The following is a 17,926-nucleotide window of genomic DNA, read 5'->3' on the forward strand; positions in this document are numbered from 1 at the left end:
CTGCACTCCCATATTTATTGCAGCACTATCCACAATAGCCAAAATATGGAATCAACCTAAGTGTCCATCAACAGATGAATGGATCAAGAAAATGTGGTGAATATACACAATAGAATATCATTCAGCCGTAAACATGAATGAAATCCTGTCATCTGCAGCAACATGGATGGAACTGGAGGGTGTTATGTTAAGTGAAGTAAGCCAGATACAGAAAGACAAACATGGCATATTCTCACTCATATTTAGGGACTAAAAAACATGAAACTTAAAAATAGAGAGTAGAATGATGGTTATCAGAAGCTAAGAAGGATAATGGGAAACAAAGGATAAGAAGGGCGCGGTGGCTCACATCTGTATTCCCAGCACTGTGGGAGGCCAAGGCGGGCGGATCATGAGGTCAGAAGATTGGGACCATCCTGGCTAATACGGTGAAACCCTCTCTCTACTAAAAATACAAAAAAATAAATATTTAGCTGGGTGTGGTGGCATGTACCTGTAGTCCCAGCTACTCAGAGGCTGAGGCAGGAGAATGGCGTGAACCTGGGAATCGGAGCTTGCCATAAGCTGAGATTGCACCACTGCACTCCAGCCTGGGTGACAGCCTGGGTGATCTGGGTGACATGGGGCAAGTCCCACATGGGGCAAGTTCCATCGCAAGAAAAAAAAGGGAGGTGGGGGATGGTTCATGGGTACAAAAATGTAGTTAGGAAGGAATAAGATCTAGTGTTCAGTAGCACCATAGGGCAGCTCATGTTGACAATAGTTCATAGTAAATTTCTACATAATTAAAACAATGGAATTGGAATGTTGCTTACACAAAGAAATGATAAATTCTTGAGATGGTGAAAACCCGTGTTACCCTGATTTGAACATTACACATTTTATGCTTGTATCAGAATATCAGGCCAGTTGTGGTGGCTCATGTCTATAATCCCAGCACTTTGGGAGGCCGAAGCGGGTGGATTACCTGAGGTCAGGAGTTCGAGACCAGCCTGGCCAACCTGGTGAAACCTGGTCTCCACTAAAAATAAAAAAATCAGTCAGGTGTGGTGATGGGCTCCTGTAGTCCCAGCTGCTCAGGAAGCTGAGGCAGTAGAATTTCTTGAACCTGAGAGGCGGAGTTTGCAGTGAGCCGAGATTGTGTCATTGTACTCCAGCCTGGGTGACAAAGGGAGACTCCACCTCAAAAAAAAAAAAAAAAAAAAAAAGAAAGAAAGAAAGAAAAAAAAGAACATCAGATGTACCCTGTATATATACACAATATTTATACATCCACAACAATTTTAAAATTAAAACAATAGTAAAACTAGGCACGGTGGCTCATGCTTGTAATCCCAGCACTTTGGGAGGCCAAGATAGGAGGAACACTTGAGTCTAGGAGTTTGAGATCAAGGAGGTCAACACAGTGAACTTAGGTTCACCTGAGTGAACCATCAGAGAGCTTCCTGGCCCACATGGGGTAAGTTCCAAAGAGATTCTCAAGGCAGTGCAGGAACACTGCCTACAGGTCAGTGCCCTGGTGTCTCCTGTTTCTTGATAAGGAGAGAAGGGAGATGTTATAGGAAGATATCTCATTGATATGAATTAGCTTTCCAAAAGATGTGTTTTTGTATTAATGTGCACTAGAAATACTTAGAATATGTAATATGCATTTTTCTAAAAGGGAAATTGGACACCTTAATTCAGTGAAACCCACCAGCCACCGTGAGGACAGGCAAGGGTTGGTGATGTTACGAGGCTCCTGCAATACGCGCTATGGCCATTCCCTTCCAGGTCAGGGGGCAGCCCCTGGTGCAGTGAAGCTGTTTCCTGGCATGGCCAGTTTTCAGGAACGGATTCCTCTGGATCTGCCCGTTAGGAGTGAGCAGGGTCTCGGTATCTGGGGAGCAGTGAGGGCCCCTGAGAAGAGGGTAGATTGCAATGGCTCATCATCATTGCCCACACAGAATGTTCCAGGCCCCAAGTGTGCATCTCTTGTGAATGAACCCAGTGAACAGGCATGGGAGAAAGCAAGGAAGAAACAGATGACTGAAGAGGGTAAAAAATGGATGAGAATTAATCAGAATGACCACATTTCAGTTTTGATGCCTTTATTTGCTGTAGCTGAACCTCAATCACAGAAAACTTAGTACCTTTCATCAGCAACTAGAGATTTCTGATGTATAAATAGCTAAAACGGATTGATCAATCATGGAAGACACCAGAAAGTTTCCATTCAGGTTCCATTTATTTTTGACATTTTCAAACAACCATCCTTGCGGGGGTAACTCCTGCATCACTCTAGAACTTCAGGTTCCATTTCTGAGTCTAGGAAACAGGTCCCTGAAGGCCTCATCGATGCCAAGTCAGCATTTTCACCCAGTCCTGCCCCCAGCTGAGTCGCCTTTGTTTTTCCGCTCACAGTCAGCACTTGCCTGAAACCCATGGCTGTGTGCTTCCTTTAAGATGCACCTCACCGGGCACGGCTGCTCTTGCCTGTAAACCCAGCACTATGGAAGGCCAAGGTGGTCAGATCACTTGAGGTCAGGAGTTCGAGGCCAGCCTTTACCAACATCATGAAACCCTGTCTCTACTAAAAATACAAAAATTAGATGGGCGTGGTGGCACACGCCAGTAACACCAGCTACTAGGGAGGCTAAGGCAGGAGAATCACTTGAACCTGGGAGGTGGAGGTTGCAGTGAGATGAGATTGTGCCACTGCATTTCAGCCTGAGGGAGAGAGCGAAACTCCATCAAAAAAAAAAAAAAAAAAAAAAAAAAAAAAAGGCACCTATGTCCTAGATTTCAGTGTCCAAGGGTCCAGAAGAAAGCTTATCCATCCCACTAACCAGCTCTTCCCTAGGAGCAAAGATGGAAGTCAACTCTCCCAGATGGCCATGAGCCACAGGAAGGGCAGGGAACGGGACCAAAAAAGATCCTCTTGGGCTGCCTGACTTCCCTGAGCGTCTGCATCAGCTCAGCCCGAATTGGGGCAAGGATCTCCCAGTTGACATGACCCCTGTTGTCAAGACTCTCCAGAGGGGCAGGATACAACTCCAGGCCTAACTTGCTCAGCCCGCCTGTGTGACGCAGCAGGTCTTTCAGAGCATTCGTGGAGGTCTCATTTCCACGAAAGTAGAAGGTGGTGAGCTGGCAGCAGCGGCTCAGGGCAGGCAGGAGGACCCTGAGTTGGGAGTCCTGGATCCGACAGTCCTTTAAGTTGAGGATCTGGAGAGTAGCAGCAACTTTCTCTAGCAGAGCTCCAAGGGGCTCAAGATTGGTGGTCCACATTAGGATATGAATCAGATGCAGCTCCTTTAGCTGACTGAGGCTTGGGTACTGAGACAGTCACTGCATGTCCGGATCAGTTAGGTAAGCATGACATAATGCAAAGGTCCCCAAGGGGTTCTTGAGGCACCTAGGGAGAGCAAGAAGTTAGTTTTGGGCAATGGTGCCAGTTAGAGGAGGGGGGTGGGAAACAATCTCAGTGGTAAACTTGAAGTGGGCATTGAGTAATTCTGCACCTTACTACAGCACAGGTGCTATGGTAACCTGCAATGGGGAAGCCTGTTTCACCCAAACCCAAGTTTGTTCCCATCATCAGATGATGGTCCGCATGCAAGGTGCTGCCTGATGAAGACTCAGATCATTCAGAGGCAGCTCCATTTTAGGCTCAGTCCTTTTCACCCTTGTTTGTGTGATTGGTTCAAGGCCACAAACTCCTTAAAGCCTCTTTACTTCATCTTTCAGCAGACAACCTCATCTCTGGGCCAGAGGAGCCCAGTGGGAGATGGGCACAAAGAACTCGGCTGAGCAAGGTCTACAGATATCAGCTAGGGGGCTACCTGCCTGCAAAGGTTCCCTGGCATGTCTGTGTCTGTAAACCACCTATCACTTTATACCACTCTCATGCCTACTCCTTCACCTCTGTCCAAGAAGCACGCTTTTCCCATGCCAACTACTTTTCCTGGGGTTCAATAGAACCTTTTAAAGACAGGGAATTAGAGACAGGATCAGTGGCATTTACTAAGCTATGAGGACAGAGCTTCTACTGTGAAACGGACACGTTTGATGCACTTTCCCTTCTTTCACACTCTCCTCTATATGAAGAGTAAGTTTCAACATATTAACTTTAAACACACTTCCTAGAAAGGAATTCACAAATGCACCCTCCTTAGATCTGAACCCCTAACTAGCTCCCTACATGTCTCTCTGTGTCGCAGCTACCCCAGGCCATCCCTCTGCCCTTATTTGAGCCGTTCTGTGATACCCACTTCAGGTTATAGAGCACTGAACAGCATAATGTGTTGATATCCTAGCCTCCCATTCCCTGTGACATCACCAGTGGCTGGTACACAGTAGATGCCCACTAGCGTTTACTGTGAAAAAGAACAAAAGTCTGTGGTATGGTCTACAGAGAAAGCTCACCATCCTTTCTTACCTGAGCAGGTGCTCCAGGTGCTCTTTGATATTGCTGATCTTTCTTATATAAAGCATCTGGGGGTAGGACAGGCAGAGGAATGTAGAGTCCAAGTCAGGAATGAACTGCTGGAGGCCGCTCACGTATAACTCACCGTGGTAACCGAAGGCCAAAAAGAGTTTGCGAAGATTGTTCATCCGGCTCAGGTAAGGGGCAAACTTTCCTGTTTTATTTAAAGAGCACTTTCTTCTGACTTCCAACTCCTGGATACTGTCTGGGTATATCCTTTTCAATAGATTTCTGAAACTTGAAGTGGGCATTGAATAATTCTGCACCTTACTACAACACAGGTGCACGAGACCTCTTCTGTAGTGGACCCACCCACAGAGGTAGCTCAGGCATTCATCCAGCGCACTGTCCTTTAGGCAGAGGTCTATGAACACCTTCAAGGGCTGGCACTCTCCCATCCTTGGACAGTCCTCCACTGTTTGCCTCTTACTCATGGCCTCTGGGGAGCAGAACAGGGCCCGGGCTCCAGACCATACGGTCCAGAAATTCTCATCAACATCCCGCAAATCCAGCACTTGAAGTTTCCATCTCCTGTGAGTAACATGGGGGAAAAGCTCAGAATGAGCAAGGACCCACCCCTGACCTGAAATTTCCCTCCACATTCAGGACATCAGCTGCTTCTGCCCTCAGTGTTCCCACTTCTGTCTCTTCTCCATCCCGTTCCCCCTTGGATTCTCCCTGGCACCCACTTCTAGTACCTTGACCTTCCACTGGGAGGAAGCAGGTTCCTGTTTCCTCGGTGGACCCTGTATGGTGAGCAGTCCTTTCCCAGAGGAGCTGGGCCATGGCCAAGGCCTCTCATGGGCACCATCAGAAGCCTCTGAGCCACCCTAGCCCCCCAACCCCGCCACGCCTGAGCCAGCTGTCCCTTCCCTGGATGCCTGGGCCCTTCCCACCAGACCACCTGAGTCATCTCACCTGGGGCGAACCTTCTGGGCCAGCAGTGTATCAAGTCCCTTCAGCGCAGCTCGCAAGGTCTCCAGATGAGGTGTCTTCATCAGGGATCCCAGAGGGAGGCGGAGGAAGGGCCAGGCCTGCACCATCAGCTTCAGGGCCTCATAGTGTCTCATGCTGAAGGCCTCCATGAACATCAGGGGGAAGACCTCCCTGGGCAGCTCATCCAGGGTGAAGATGGTCAAGAACCGGTTCCTCAGCAGGCTCTGCCCTGCCAGCTCCAGGAGTCTGGATGGGGACTGGAGGCTCATTCTGACAAACCTGTAAGGAAAATCTCTAGAGGACAATCCAGTGAAAAGGCAAGTTTCTCAGGCCAATCCCCTGCAACCCCCACTTCTAGGGCCAAAGTCATTTCTCCAGCATGTGTGAAAAAGCCCTCAGTTTACTCCAATTCCATTCTGTAATAAGTGACACAGATACCAAGAAGAGTGTGTCCCAACCTCTAAAGAGCAGGCAAGATCTTTCCTAGTCCATGATTATTAGCCACTGCTCCACTGAATTCATAGCACTGTGAAATGTGAAGTTCAGATCTCATGCCCAGCTAATCTTTATTTGATGACTTTTTGTAAAGACAGTGGGTTTCACTATGTTGTCCATGCTAGTCTTGAACTCCTAGACTCAAACAATCCACCCCGCTTGGCCTCCCATAGTGCTGGGATCACAGGCATGACCCTGTGCCCAGCCTCATTATTGAAAACTTCAGTGAGAAGCTTTAAAAGCTATGCGACGGTGTTATGCATCATTCGCAAGACACAGATGTTTCCAATACACACCTCTTACACATCTTAAAAATGAACCACTTTGGTTGAGTGCAGTGACTCACACCTGTAATCCCAGTACTTTGGGAGGCAGAGAAAGGTGGATCATCTTAGGTCAGGAGATCGAGACCAGCATGGCCAACATGGTAAAGCCCTACCTCTACTAAAATTAGGAAAATTAGCCAGGTACAGTGATGTGTGCCTGTAGTCCAAGCTACTAGGGAGGCTGAGGCAGGAGGATCACTTGAACCCGGGAGGCAGACGTTGCAGTGAGCTGACATTTTACCACTGCACTCTAGCCTGGGAAATAGGCTAGATTCACCAAAAAAAAAAAAAAAAAAGAGAGAGAGAATGAGCGTGCGAGAGAGAATACATTTGATTAGACTTCTTAGGCCCCACCCAGTTAATCCTCGTTGGATTTTTGGCTTTCTTCTAGGTTAACGGATTGAATTAGATATTCATCCAACGAAGTGAAAGATTTAGGGATAAAATGAAAGTCCAGGACTAATTCACTGATTCACTCCACAAACATGGAGTTTTACTAATATGTATCCTTCACAGTCCTGAGTGTGAGATAGGGAAGGGTTGAATCTCTTCCTGACATTAGACAGAAAGAAAAAATCTTGAAAACATCTTTGTTGAGGGACCTTGGCCACATCAAATGTATCAAAATATTTCAGAGTTAAAACAGTTTTACAAAGACAGACATGACAGTCCCTAAGAAAACACAGTAGAAATCTTCATGTATCCAATGATCACCTGGGTGGTATAATTTAATATTTGTTGGAGTAGGGGGAGCTGATGCCCAGGCTAGAGTGCAGTTGCACAATCTTGGCTCACTGTAACCTCCAACTTCCAGGTTCAAGCGATTCTCATGCTTCAGCCTTCCACATAGCTGGTATTACAAGCATGCACCCCCACACCCATGTCTCCATTCAGGTGGAAGAGTTACAGTGAGGATGTGATTTGTTTAAAATTAAGGTCAAAGATCGTCTTTGGTTAAGATTTTTTTTTTTTTTTTTTTTTTGACAGGATCTTACTCTGTTGCCCAGGCTGGAGTACAGCAGTGGTGTGAGCATGGCACACTGCACCCTCAATCTTCTGGGCTCAAGCGATTCTCCCACCTCAGTCACCCAAATAACTGGGAATACAGATGCATACCACCACGCTCGGCTAATTTAAAATTTTTTTTTTTTTTTTGTAGAGGCCGACCTCCATTGACTCACGGCTGTAATTCCACCAGTTTGGGCAGCCAAGGCAGGTGGATCACTTGAGGTCAGGAATTCAAGACCAAACTGGCCAGCATGGTAAAACCCCACTTCTACTAAAAACACAAAAATTAGCCAGGCATGGTGACAAATGGATGTAATATCAGCTACTCAGGAGACTGAGGCATGGGAATTGCTTGAACCTGGGAGGCGGAGGTTGCAGTGAGTCAAGATCATGTCACTGCACTCCAGCCTTGGCAACAGAGTGAGACTCCATCCCCCCTCAAAAGAAGAATATTTGGTAGAGAAGCATTTTTGCCATGTTTCCCAGGTTGGTCTCAAACCCCTGGGCTCAAATGATCCTCCCACTTTGGCCTCCCAAAGTGTTGGGGTTACAGGCATGAGTCACTGCTCCCATCAAGAATTATGAAATGATATAAACCAAAGCACAATCACATTTTTTGAAATAAAGACAAAACTGCATTTAGAGGGAAAAATTCAAACCTTCAAATTGCTCATATGAGAAAAAAACAACAACAAGATATAACTCTATCCCATCGTAGGCTGCACTGCCACCATCCCAGACGGGCTGACTGTAGGTCAGATGGGAGTGTCCTTACAGAAATTAGGCACTTACCAGATGCGGGCTGAGTTTGCAGGGTGCTCAGACCTCAGGAAGAACCAAGCAGTAACTCCAGGCTTGAAGACTTTGGGTCTCTCCTGTGGGTCTTCAGAAGCTTTTATTGACCTTTCTAATCACAGCTCCCACCCACGCCCCTCCACCTATCCACTGCTAGCTTCCAATCAACAAGTGATATCTGACTGGATTTCTGAAGCTCCACCCAGTTAATCGTGATTGTGTTTTTGGCTCTCTTCAGATTAATGGATTGTGTCAGATATCCGTTCATTTCAGATAACCATACTAAATTCATGAATCATGAAATTGACAGTGTTAGGGGTAGGGTAGAAGTCAAGAATTCATTCATTCAAGGCTGGGCGAGGTAGCTGATGCCTGTAATCCCAACACTTTGGGAGGAAAAGTTGCGTGAATCACCTGAGGTCAGGTGTTCAAGACCAACCATGCCAACATGGTGAAACCTCATCTCTTCAAAAATACAAAAATTAGCCGGGAATGATGGTGGGTGCCTGTAATCCAGCTACTCAGGAGGCTGAAGCAGGACAATTGCTTGAACCCAAGAGGCAATGGTTGCAGGGAGCCAAGATTGCATCACTATGCTCCAGTCTGGGTGACAGAGGGAGACTCTGTTGAAAAATAAAATTTATTCATTCATGAACTCCACAAACTCTGATGGAATTTTACTAATATGTGTCCTGCGTAGTCCTGAGTTGGAGGCAGGGAAGGGTTTGATCTGTTCTGGGCATTAGACAGAAAAAATAAAATCTGAAAGTAGTGTTGTCAGGAGTCTTTGGCCACATCAACATTATAAAAATGACTTATAGTTAAAATAGCTTTATAAAAGCAGAGGAGTCGTCCCTACAAAATCAGAAAAAAAAAAAAAAAACCCACCATGTATTGAATGGTCGTGTGGGTTTTATATCACCTAAGGTAGCAGTTTATTCGCTCGTGCTGGTGGAAGAGAGGTGCCACTGAGGGTGTGAGTGGTCTCAGGGCTTAGGTTAAGGCTTCTCTGGAAGAAATTGAAACCATACCTATAAACTTTATAAATTTAATCAAAGATGAAGGGAGGGGGAGAAACGAAAATAAACCAAGCTTGCAGCGCATTCAGCATTCATCATGAGGTCAGCTTGCTCTCTGACCTGCTTCCTCATGGTTGCTGGCAGCCTGCTGTCCTAAAATCATGTAGACCTTAGATTACAGTTCCCCTTAACTGCCCTCCAGACAACAATTTAAACATTGTAAAACATTAACTTTTTCATTTGACATATTCTTTCAGGTTCTGCATGTCAGTGAAACTACTGATGCCAGCTGAACTGAAGGGCCCTGCAAGGCACCAACTCACCAAAGACTGCAGTTTTGACATCCTGATGACTTCATACCTCTTACGGCCACCAAAATATACCAACTTTCCAGCCCCTTTCTATCCATGATCCCCTGAAAACCCCGAGTACTCCTTGGCGAGATGAATTTGAGGATCTCCTCCCAGCTTCTCATTCAGCCACCCTGTGATCATTAAACTCTCTGCTGCAAACCCTGCTGTCTCAGAATATTGGTAAGTTCCTGTGCAGCAGGCATAGAAACCTGATAGTTTTGTAATAAAGTCATGTCAAAATTTCAAAGAGAAGTTAGGGTGGAGGCTGGGCAGGGTTGAGCTGGGTGTTTTAATGGGATCTTGGGAGAGAACGAAGACTTGGTAAACATGTTGGGGGTTATTGAGGGGGTGGAGGAGGAATCTATCCGACATTGCACTGATACTGCTTTGGTTTTGATGCTTATGACCAAGGATGAGTCTTTCAAAACAATTTATGTAATCTTCCTTATTTTTCCTTTCAAAACCTTTGTCTTCCTTTACCTCCTTGGATAATCTCACATTTATTCCCATTGCTTTGCTCATTTCATAATAAAAATCCTTTTTTTTTTTTTTTTTTTTTTTTTTTTTTTTTTTTTTACAGAGTCTCTTTCTCTGTTGAGCAGTCCAAATATTTTGTTGCCACACAAGATGAGTAACTTGGTTTCTTGAGAGAAAGGGGCAAAAGGATCCCATTCCTCACCAGCTGGGAGTGATACGAAGGTTATGGTTATTCTTTGTCATATCTGCACCTGCATATTGCCAGTGAAAACCTGCAGGTCACATTGGGCAGGCTTCCAAATTAACCACTTGTGGAAGGTCTTAGGATTGCCTTACATCCTGTCCCTGAGTAAAGAATCTGACCGTGAGTTCATGAGTGCCTCAAACTCTTCAAGTACTGATGAAAACTTCACCTACATACAGTGAGAAGGACATTGATTTGATTCTGATCATGAAGGTTTGCTGGTTGTCTTGCAAGGAAAATGTTTTAGCCTGTTGTGTTGTCATCTAAAGCCAATGATCGTAGCCTCTGTATTATACCTTCCAATGGAAAAAGCAAATTCAAAAAACAACTCTATTTGAGCCTTGCCAGGTCAGTAAAACAAAAACCAAACAAAACACTGATGGGAGGAGTCCCATTCCTGTCTTTTAACCTTTCTCACAAAAGCATTCCAACTTGTAACAGATTTTGGGACACACCCACTTTGTGAATGTGTGTCTTTCAGGTCGATCCTCACATTTAGCTTCCAATAAAGATTCATTAATTATTTCTGTCTCAACAGTCTCAGCTTCTATTGACACCAGGTTGCATGGTAATGGTTTGGATTGGGGTGGGAAGAAAAAATATTTCTGTGAACTTTATAAAGTAATCCTCGCATGCCATCTCTATTGAAGAATGAATAGGGGCCAGGCACGGTGGCTCATGCCTGTAATCCCAGCACTTTAGGAGGCCGAGGTGGGTGGATCATGAGGTCAGGAGATGGAGACCATACTGGCCAACATGGTGAAACCCCATCTCTACTAAAAATACAAAAATTAGCTGGGCGTGGTGTTGGGCACCTGTAGTCACAGCTATTTGGGAGGCTGAGGTAGGAGAATTGCTTGAACCCAGGGGGCAGAGGTTGCAGTGGACTGAGATTGTGCCACTGCACTACAGCCTGGATGACAGAGCAAGACGCCATGTAGGGGAAAAAAAAAAAAAAGATTCATTAAGAGTTAACCGGGCCAGGTGTGGTGGCCCACGCCTATAATCCCAGCACTCTGGGAGGGCTAGATGGGTGGATCATGAGGTCAGGAGTTTCAGACCAGCCTGACTAATATAGTGAAACCCCCTCTGTACTAAAAATACAAAAATGAGCCAAGCATGGTGGCGTGTGCCTGTAATCGCAGTTACTCAGGAGGCTGAGGTGGGAGAATCACTTGAATCCAGTAGGCAGAGGTTGCAGTGAGCCAAGATCACGCCACTGCACTTCAGCCTGGGTGAGAGGGAGAAAAAAAAAAAAAAGGCCGGGCGCAATGGCTCGTGCCTGTGATCCCAGCACTTCGGGAGGCCGAGGTTGGTGTATCACCTGAGGTCAGGAGTTTGAGACCAGCCTGACCAAAATGGAGAAACCCCATCTCTACTAAAAACATGACATTAGCTGGGTGTAGTGGCACATGTCTGTAATCCCAGCTACTGGGGATGCTGGGGCAGGCGAATCACTTGAACCTGGGAGGCAGAGGTGGCAGGGAGGTGAGATCGCACCCTTGTACTCCAGCCTGGTCAATAAGAGTGAAACTCTGTCTCAAAAAATAAAATAAAATAAAATAAAATAAAATAATTAACTGACAAGGAGATTGGAGACAAGGTCCAAACCTGTCTCCCCAATCTGGGGATGGTGGAGTAAGCTCCAATGACCTTTTCCGCTGCTTTCAGGTGATGCCAATTCATACAGTCTGCCAGGCTGTGTTAACAATTAAGGAGTTAAACCTTTTTCCCATCGGACATGCCTAAACGACTTGGGCTCTGTGTCATCATCCCTAACAACTTAAGCAATGGTTAATCCACTCAAGCTGATCCTCTAGTTACACGATCAGAGCTAAAAAGTGCAGAGGATACTGGAAGTTCTATTATCAAAGGCATAAGTTCTCCAGTAAATACTTTATTATCAGTGCTTCTGATAGTAGTTGGTGAAAAAAATAACTTATAAGGGATCTGTGTTTTCCCACAGCGGTGGTAAAACTTTTGATTAAAGTAATCCAATCTTGCTGGGCGTGGTGGTTCACACCTGTAATCACAGCACTTTGGGAGGCTGAGGCTGGCAGATCACTTGAGACCAGGAGTTGACCATCCTGGCCAACATGGTGAAACCCTGTTTCTACTAAAAATACAAAAATTACCTGGGCGTGGTGGCGGGCACTTGTAATCCCAGCTACTTGGAAGGCTGAGGCATGAGAATCACTTGAACCCAGGAGGCGAGGCGGAGTTTTCAGTGAGCCAAGATAGCAGCACTGTACTGCTGTCTGGGCAAGGGAGACTCTGTCTTTAACAAACAAACAAACAACAAAAAAACCACAAAAAACAAAACAAACAAACAAACAAAAAATTAGTAATCCAGTCTTCTTTGTTAGTTTAGCTAATTTTAGTTGCAAGATGCCACTTGTTCACTGCTTTGTAGAATACCAAGGATAACGAAGTTAATGGTAGGGCCATTGGATCTGTAAAACCTTATCTGTGTGATAACCTGCCTAGTAAACTGAGTTCTCCTACCATTGGAGATTTCTCCAGAGATGCCTGAGAAAGGAAACACATTTTATACTCATTTATTTAAAAAAAAAAAAAAAGAGAGAGAGAGAGAGAGAAAATAAATATAATCATTTATTTGCTATGACTGTGGCATCAGCCTTTCTAAAAAAGGAAGCTATAACCCATCCTGCAAATGGACACACAATCACAAGAATTGTAGCCTTTTTACATGACTCACTGGCATCACTGGTCCATGGCAACCCCCTTTCTTGCAGCTATATGTGTGTATGTCTATCTATTCATATCTATATCTGTATCTATTTCCTTTTGTTACCGTGATTTACTTCCACTCTCCTTTCCATAGGTAGCCATACCACTGTTTGACCTAGCCTTCGATTTGCATGTGACCTCACAGAATATAAATATATGGAAAGTGTATAGAATATATACTTGTGTTTTTTATGTGTATTTATTTTAATTACATATATGCTATAGTGTATGGTGCTACAGAAGAGGGCCTCACAATTAATTGTCCAGTACTGGACACTTTGGAGAGTGAACAGACATGCTGTTATTATTATTATTATTATTATTATTATTATTGTGGAGATGGAGTCTCGCTCTGTCATCAGGCTGCTGGAGTGCAATGGTGCGATCTCCACTCACTGCAACCTCCAGTTCCCGGGTTCAAATGATTCTCATGTCTTAGCCTCCCAAGTACCTGGGATTACAGGTGCCTGCCACCATGCCTGGTTACTTCTTGTATTTTTAGTACAGATGGTGTTTCGCCATGTTGGCCAGGCTGGTCTCGAACTCCTGACCTTAGATGATCTGCCCACCTCGGCCTCCCAAAGTGCTGGGATTAGGGGCATGAGCCACCTCACCCAGCCTTGTTATAATTAAGATTTTCAGAGCAACAGGGTGTATGAAGGCTTATAATCACCTTAACTATAGACCTTGGTTTCTTACCTAAGTTTTTAACTAATACATTTTTCAAATATAATAACAATAAAAATATTATTGCTTGCCCTATGTGAAATCCAGCTTGAAGTACTTAAGTAAATTAACTCATAGCACTCTGTGAAGTCAATATTGCAATTATCCCATTTTATGAGTGAGTGAGCTAAGACACAGAAAGGTTATGAAAGTTGGAGATCACACAGCCATTGGCCACTGAGCCAGTTTTGAACCTAAATTAATCAATCTGGATCTGGAGTCTTTACTACTGACCAAAATACCTACGTGTCTCTAAATCCTAAGTTGCTGAGGGTCTTACCTTCTCTCATATCTCAGTAGGAAGGAAGCTAATGTTTATCCATTACATCTGATGTTTAATGCAAGTTTTTTAACATACCACATTTCATTTTCCAAAATATGTTGTTATAAATTTCATTTGATTTTTCTGCAATTCTTTTCTGCATTTTTTAGGAACCTTGCTTTTCCTCCTTTTAGTTGGCCAGTGTGGTGAATTACACTTAGATTTTTCTGTGATTGGCATTCCCAGAATGGCCATTATATATGACTTTCTAACGACCGTTGCATTTAGCTAGCTGATATTTTATTAAGAACTTTTGCTGGTCAGGGGCGGTAGCTCATGCCTACAATCCACGCACTTAGGGAGGCCGAGGGCGGTGGATCACCTGAGGTCAGGAGTTGGAGACTAACCTGGCCAACAGGGAGAAACTCCGCCTCTACTAAAAATACAACAAGTAGCTGGGTGTGGTGGCATGTGCCTGTAATCCCAGCTACTCGGGAGGCTGAGGCAGGAGAATGGCTCGAATCCTGGAGGTGGAGGTTGCAGTGAGTCAAGATCGTGCCACTGCACTCCAGCCTGGGTGACAAAGTGAAACTCTGTCTCAAAAAAAAAATAGAAAACTTTTTCCAAATAAGTTTTAAATTTACTTTCCTTCTAATATCCTTATTCACTTTTAAAATATAGGTTATAGCTCTCTCATTAAATGAATTAGACAGCTTTCCATATTTGCCTCTCTTTCTGGAACATCTTATGTAAGACAGAAAATACCAACTGGGCACAGTGGCTCAAGCCTGTAATACCAGCACTTTGAGCGACCTAGGCGGGCAGATCACTTCAGGTCAGGAGTTTGAGACCAGCCTAGCCAACAAGGTGAAGCCCTGTCTCTACTAAAAATGCAAAACTTAGCCGGGTGTGGTGGTGGGTGCCTGTAATCTCAGCTACTCAGGAGGCTGAGGCAGGAGAATCGCTTGAGTCTGGGAGGTGGAGGTTGCAGTGAGCAGAGATTGTGCCACTGCACTCTAACGTGGGTGACAGAGCAAGACTCCGTCTCAAAACAAAAACAAAAACAAACAAACAAACAAACAAACAAACATAACTGACAGTGTGGTAAAAATCACATGGAAATTATCTGAGCCTAGAGACTTGAGGGAGTGAGGTCTCTGATTAGAATTTATTTATTTATTCATTTTTTTGAGACAGACTCTCACTCGGTTGCCTAGGCTGGTATGCAGAGGTAGGATCTCGGCTCACTGCAACCTCTGCCTCCTGGATTCAAGCGATTCTCCTGTCTCAGTCTCCCGAGTAGCTGGGATTACAGGCATGAGCCACCGCGCTCAGCCAATAGACAACAAATTCAAGAAAATGGTTTTGTCTGGGCAGAAAGTAAGAGACAAGACTCCAGCAATAAGGGAGGGTCATCCAGGAAGACTCATCTGGAAGGTGATTCATCAGGGGAAATCTGAAGCAAATATGGTAAAATGTTAACAATAAAGCTGGGTGTGAGTAACTTTGTGTTTTATGTATTACTCAGTATACTTTTCTGTGTATTTGGAATATAATGAAAATTATACTGACAATATATGAGAGACTAAGACATCATGATTGGAATGTGCAGAATTCTTTTTTTTTTTTTTTGAGACAGGGTCTCACTTTGTCACCCAGACTGGAGTGCAGTGGCACTATCTCGCCTCACTGCAGCCTTGACCTCCTGGGCTCAAGCCATCCTCCAGTCTCAGCTCCCTAAGTAGCTGGGACTACAGGTGTGCACCACCACACCTGGCAAATTTTTTGTAGAGGCCGATTTTCACCATGTTACCCAGGCTGGTCTTGAACTCCTGAGCTCAAGCAATCTGCCTGCCTTGGCCTCCCAAAGTACTAGTATTACAGAGGTGAGTCACTGCGCCCAGCCCAGAACACGTTAGAGAAATTCTGCTAGAAATGGGAAGAAATGAATGCTAGCTAGAGACTCCTATGGCAGCAAACACAGTTTTTTTCTTTCTTTTCCTTTTGCTTCATTTTCAAAATGAAAGATTGTGAAGAGCCTGGTCATAAGCTGAAGAAAATGATTTATCAGAGACAAGAAAATTGGTGATCCAGAAGAGATGGGATAAATGGAGGGAAAGCTTTGAGAGGCCAAAGAGAAACTTAAGTGTGGACAAGGAATTTTAGTACCATATGGTCTGTAACAGTAAAATAAATGTACATCAACAGGCAAAGGCTAAACCGTGCATTCATTTTATAAACTCTATGCCAGCTAATTAGAATGAGGACAAATCTTCAAGATTTACACTTAAGTGGAAAAAAGTGAGATGATCAATACCACAGTAAAACACTATTTCTATCAGGAAAGATAAAACCAGACATCATCTGGTTGGGCGCAGTGGCTCTACTAAAAATATGAAATTAGCTGGGAGTGGTGGTGCACGCCTATAATCCCAGCTACTCGAGAGGCTGAGGCAGGAGAATTGTTTGAACCCTGGAGGTGGAGGTTGCAGTGAGCCGAGATCTCACCATTGCGCTCCAGCCAGGGTAACAAGAGCGAAACTCCGTCTCAAAAACAAACAAAAAAACGAACAAATGAAAACAAGAAAGAAAAAACCCAGACATCTCTATGTGCACATAAGGATGTTTAAGAATTCACGGAAGAGTCTGGAAGAAGGCACACTGAACTGAACTATCTGGAGGCGGGTAGGGATGGGGGGAAAGTTCAGAGGAGACATTTGCTGTCTGTATTATTGGATTGTCTTATGTTGAGAATCCCATCTGTATTAATTGCAAGAGTGGGGGATGTATGAGAAACAAATGAAGTTGCCCACATGTACTTCTTCTGATTGCTGGACTTCACGATACACAGGGAGTTACCACAGCGTCACCAAGACCGTGGCAAGACCGTGGGCACAGCAGAAAGCCCAGTGGGATGAATAGGCAGAGCTGAGAGGCTTTTTAGGAAGTGAAACTACTCTGCATGATGCTATAATGGTGGAAACGTGTCATTATCCATTTGTTAAAACCCATAGAGTGGGCCCAGTGTGGTGGCTCACACCTATAATCTCAGCAGTCTGGGAGGCCGAGGCAGGAGGATCACCTGAGGTCAGGAGTTCAACACTAGCCTGGCCAGCATGGTAAAGCCACATCTCTGCTAAAAATTAAACGTTAGCCAGGCGTGGTGGTGTGCGCCTATAATCCCAGCTGAAACTCCACTAAAAAAAAAAAAAAAGAAAAAAGAAAAATATTTTACAAGTGTTACTACACGCCTCTATGGGTTTCATAGTTAGATAAAAGGGAATACGATGTCTTTACTGGTGAGAGCTAGTTTGATTCAGCAAGGGCCGCTCCCCACCATGAGGACAGGCATGGGTTGGTGATGCCCTGAGGCTCCTGCTCATGCGCACTGTGGGCCTCGCCTTCCAGGGCAGGGGCCACGCCTTTTGCAGTAAAGTCCTCTCCTGGCACAGGTAACAGTCAGAAGTTGAGGGTTCTGGATCCACCCATCAAGAGTGAGCAGGGTCTCAGCATCTGGATTGAAGTGAGGGCCCCCAAGAAGAAGGGTTAATTTCAGGGGCTCATGCCCACTGGTCACTTAGAATAATCCAGGCCCTGTGTGTCCACCTGGTATTGCATGTTAACCGTCTGAACACCCACATACAGAAGCAAGGTGGTAACACACACCCAGAGGGAAGTAAAAAATAGGAGGAGCTCATCACCATGATTTCATTCTCATGCCATGAGTTCCTGGGGCCAAACCTCATTGATCAGACAACTCACTGCCTTTTTCTCTTCATAAAAGCAACTGTAGATTACTCAGGTTTACAGTGAAGAAAAATTGAGACTGGGTGTGGTGATATATGGCTATAATCCCAGCTACTGGTTGAGGTGGGAGAATTGCTCTATCCCGGGAGGTGGAGGTTGCAGTGAGATGAGACGGTGCCACTGTACTCCAGCCTGGGCAACAGAGCGAGACACCGTCTCAAAAAAAAAAAAAAAAAAGAAAAAAAGAAACAGCAACAAAAAAAAGAGTGGCTACATGGCTACGTTTTGAATAGAGGATCTTAGAGGATGTTTGATTTGA

At 44.8% G+C, this 17,926-nt stretch overlaps 1 pseudogene; it reads right to left on the minus strand.

Moving 5' to 3' along the window:
• Positions 1 to 2,744: 2,744 nt before the first annotated feature.
• LOC140709398 (PRAME family member 17-like) lies at positions 2,745 to 5,673 on the minus strand (annotated as a pseudogene).
• Positions 5,674 to 17,926: the final 12,253 nt, after the last annotated feature.

The sequence above is a fragment of the Chlorocebus sabaeus genome, chromosome 20 (genome assembly GCF_047675955.1).
Source record: "Chlorocebus sabaeus isolate Y175 chromosome 20, mChlSab1.0.hap1, whole genome shotgun sequence".
Classification (NCBI taxonomy): Eukaryota; Metazoa; Chordata; class Mammalia; order Primates; family Cercopithecidae; genus Chlorocebus; species Chlorocebus sabaeus.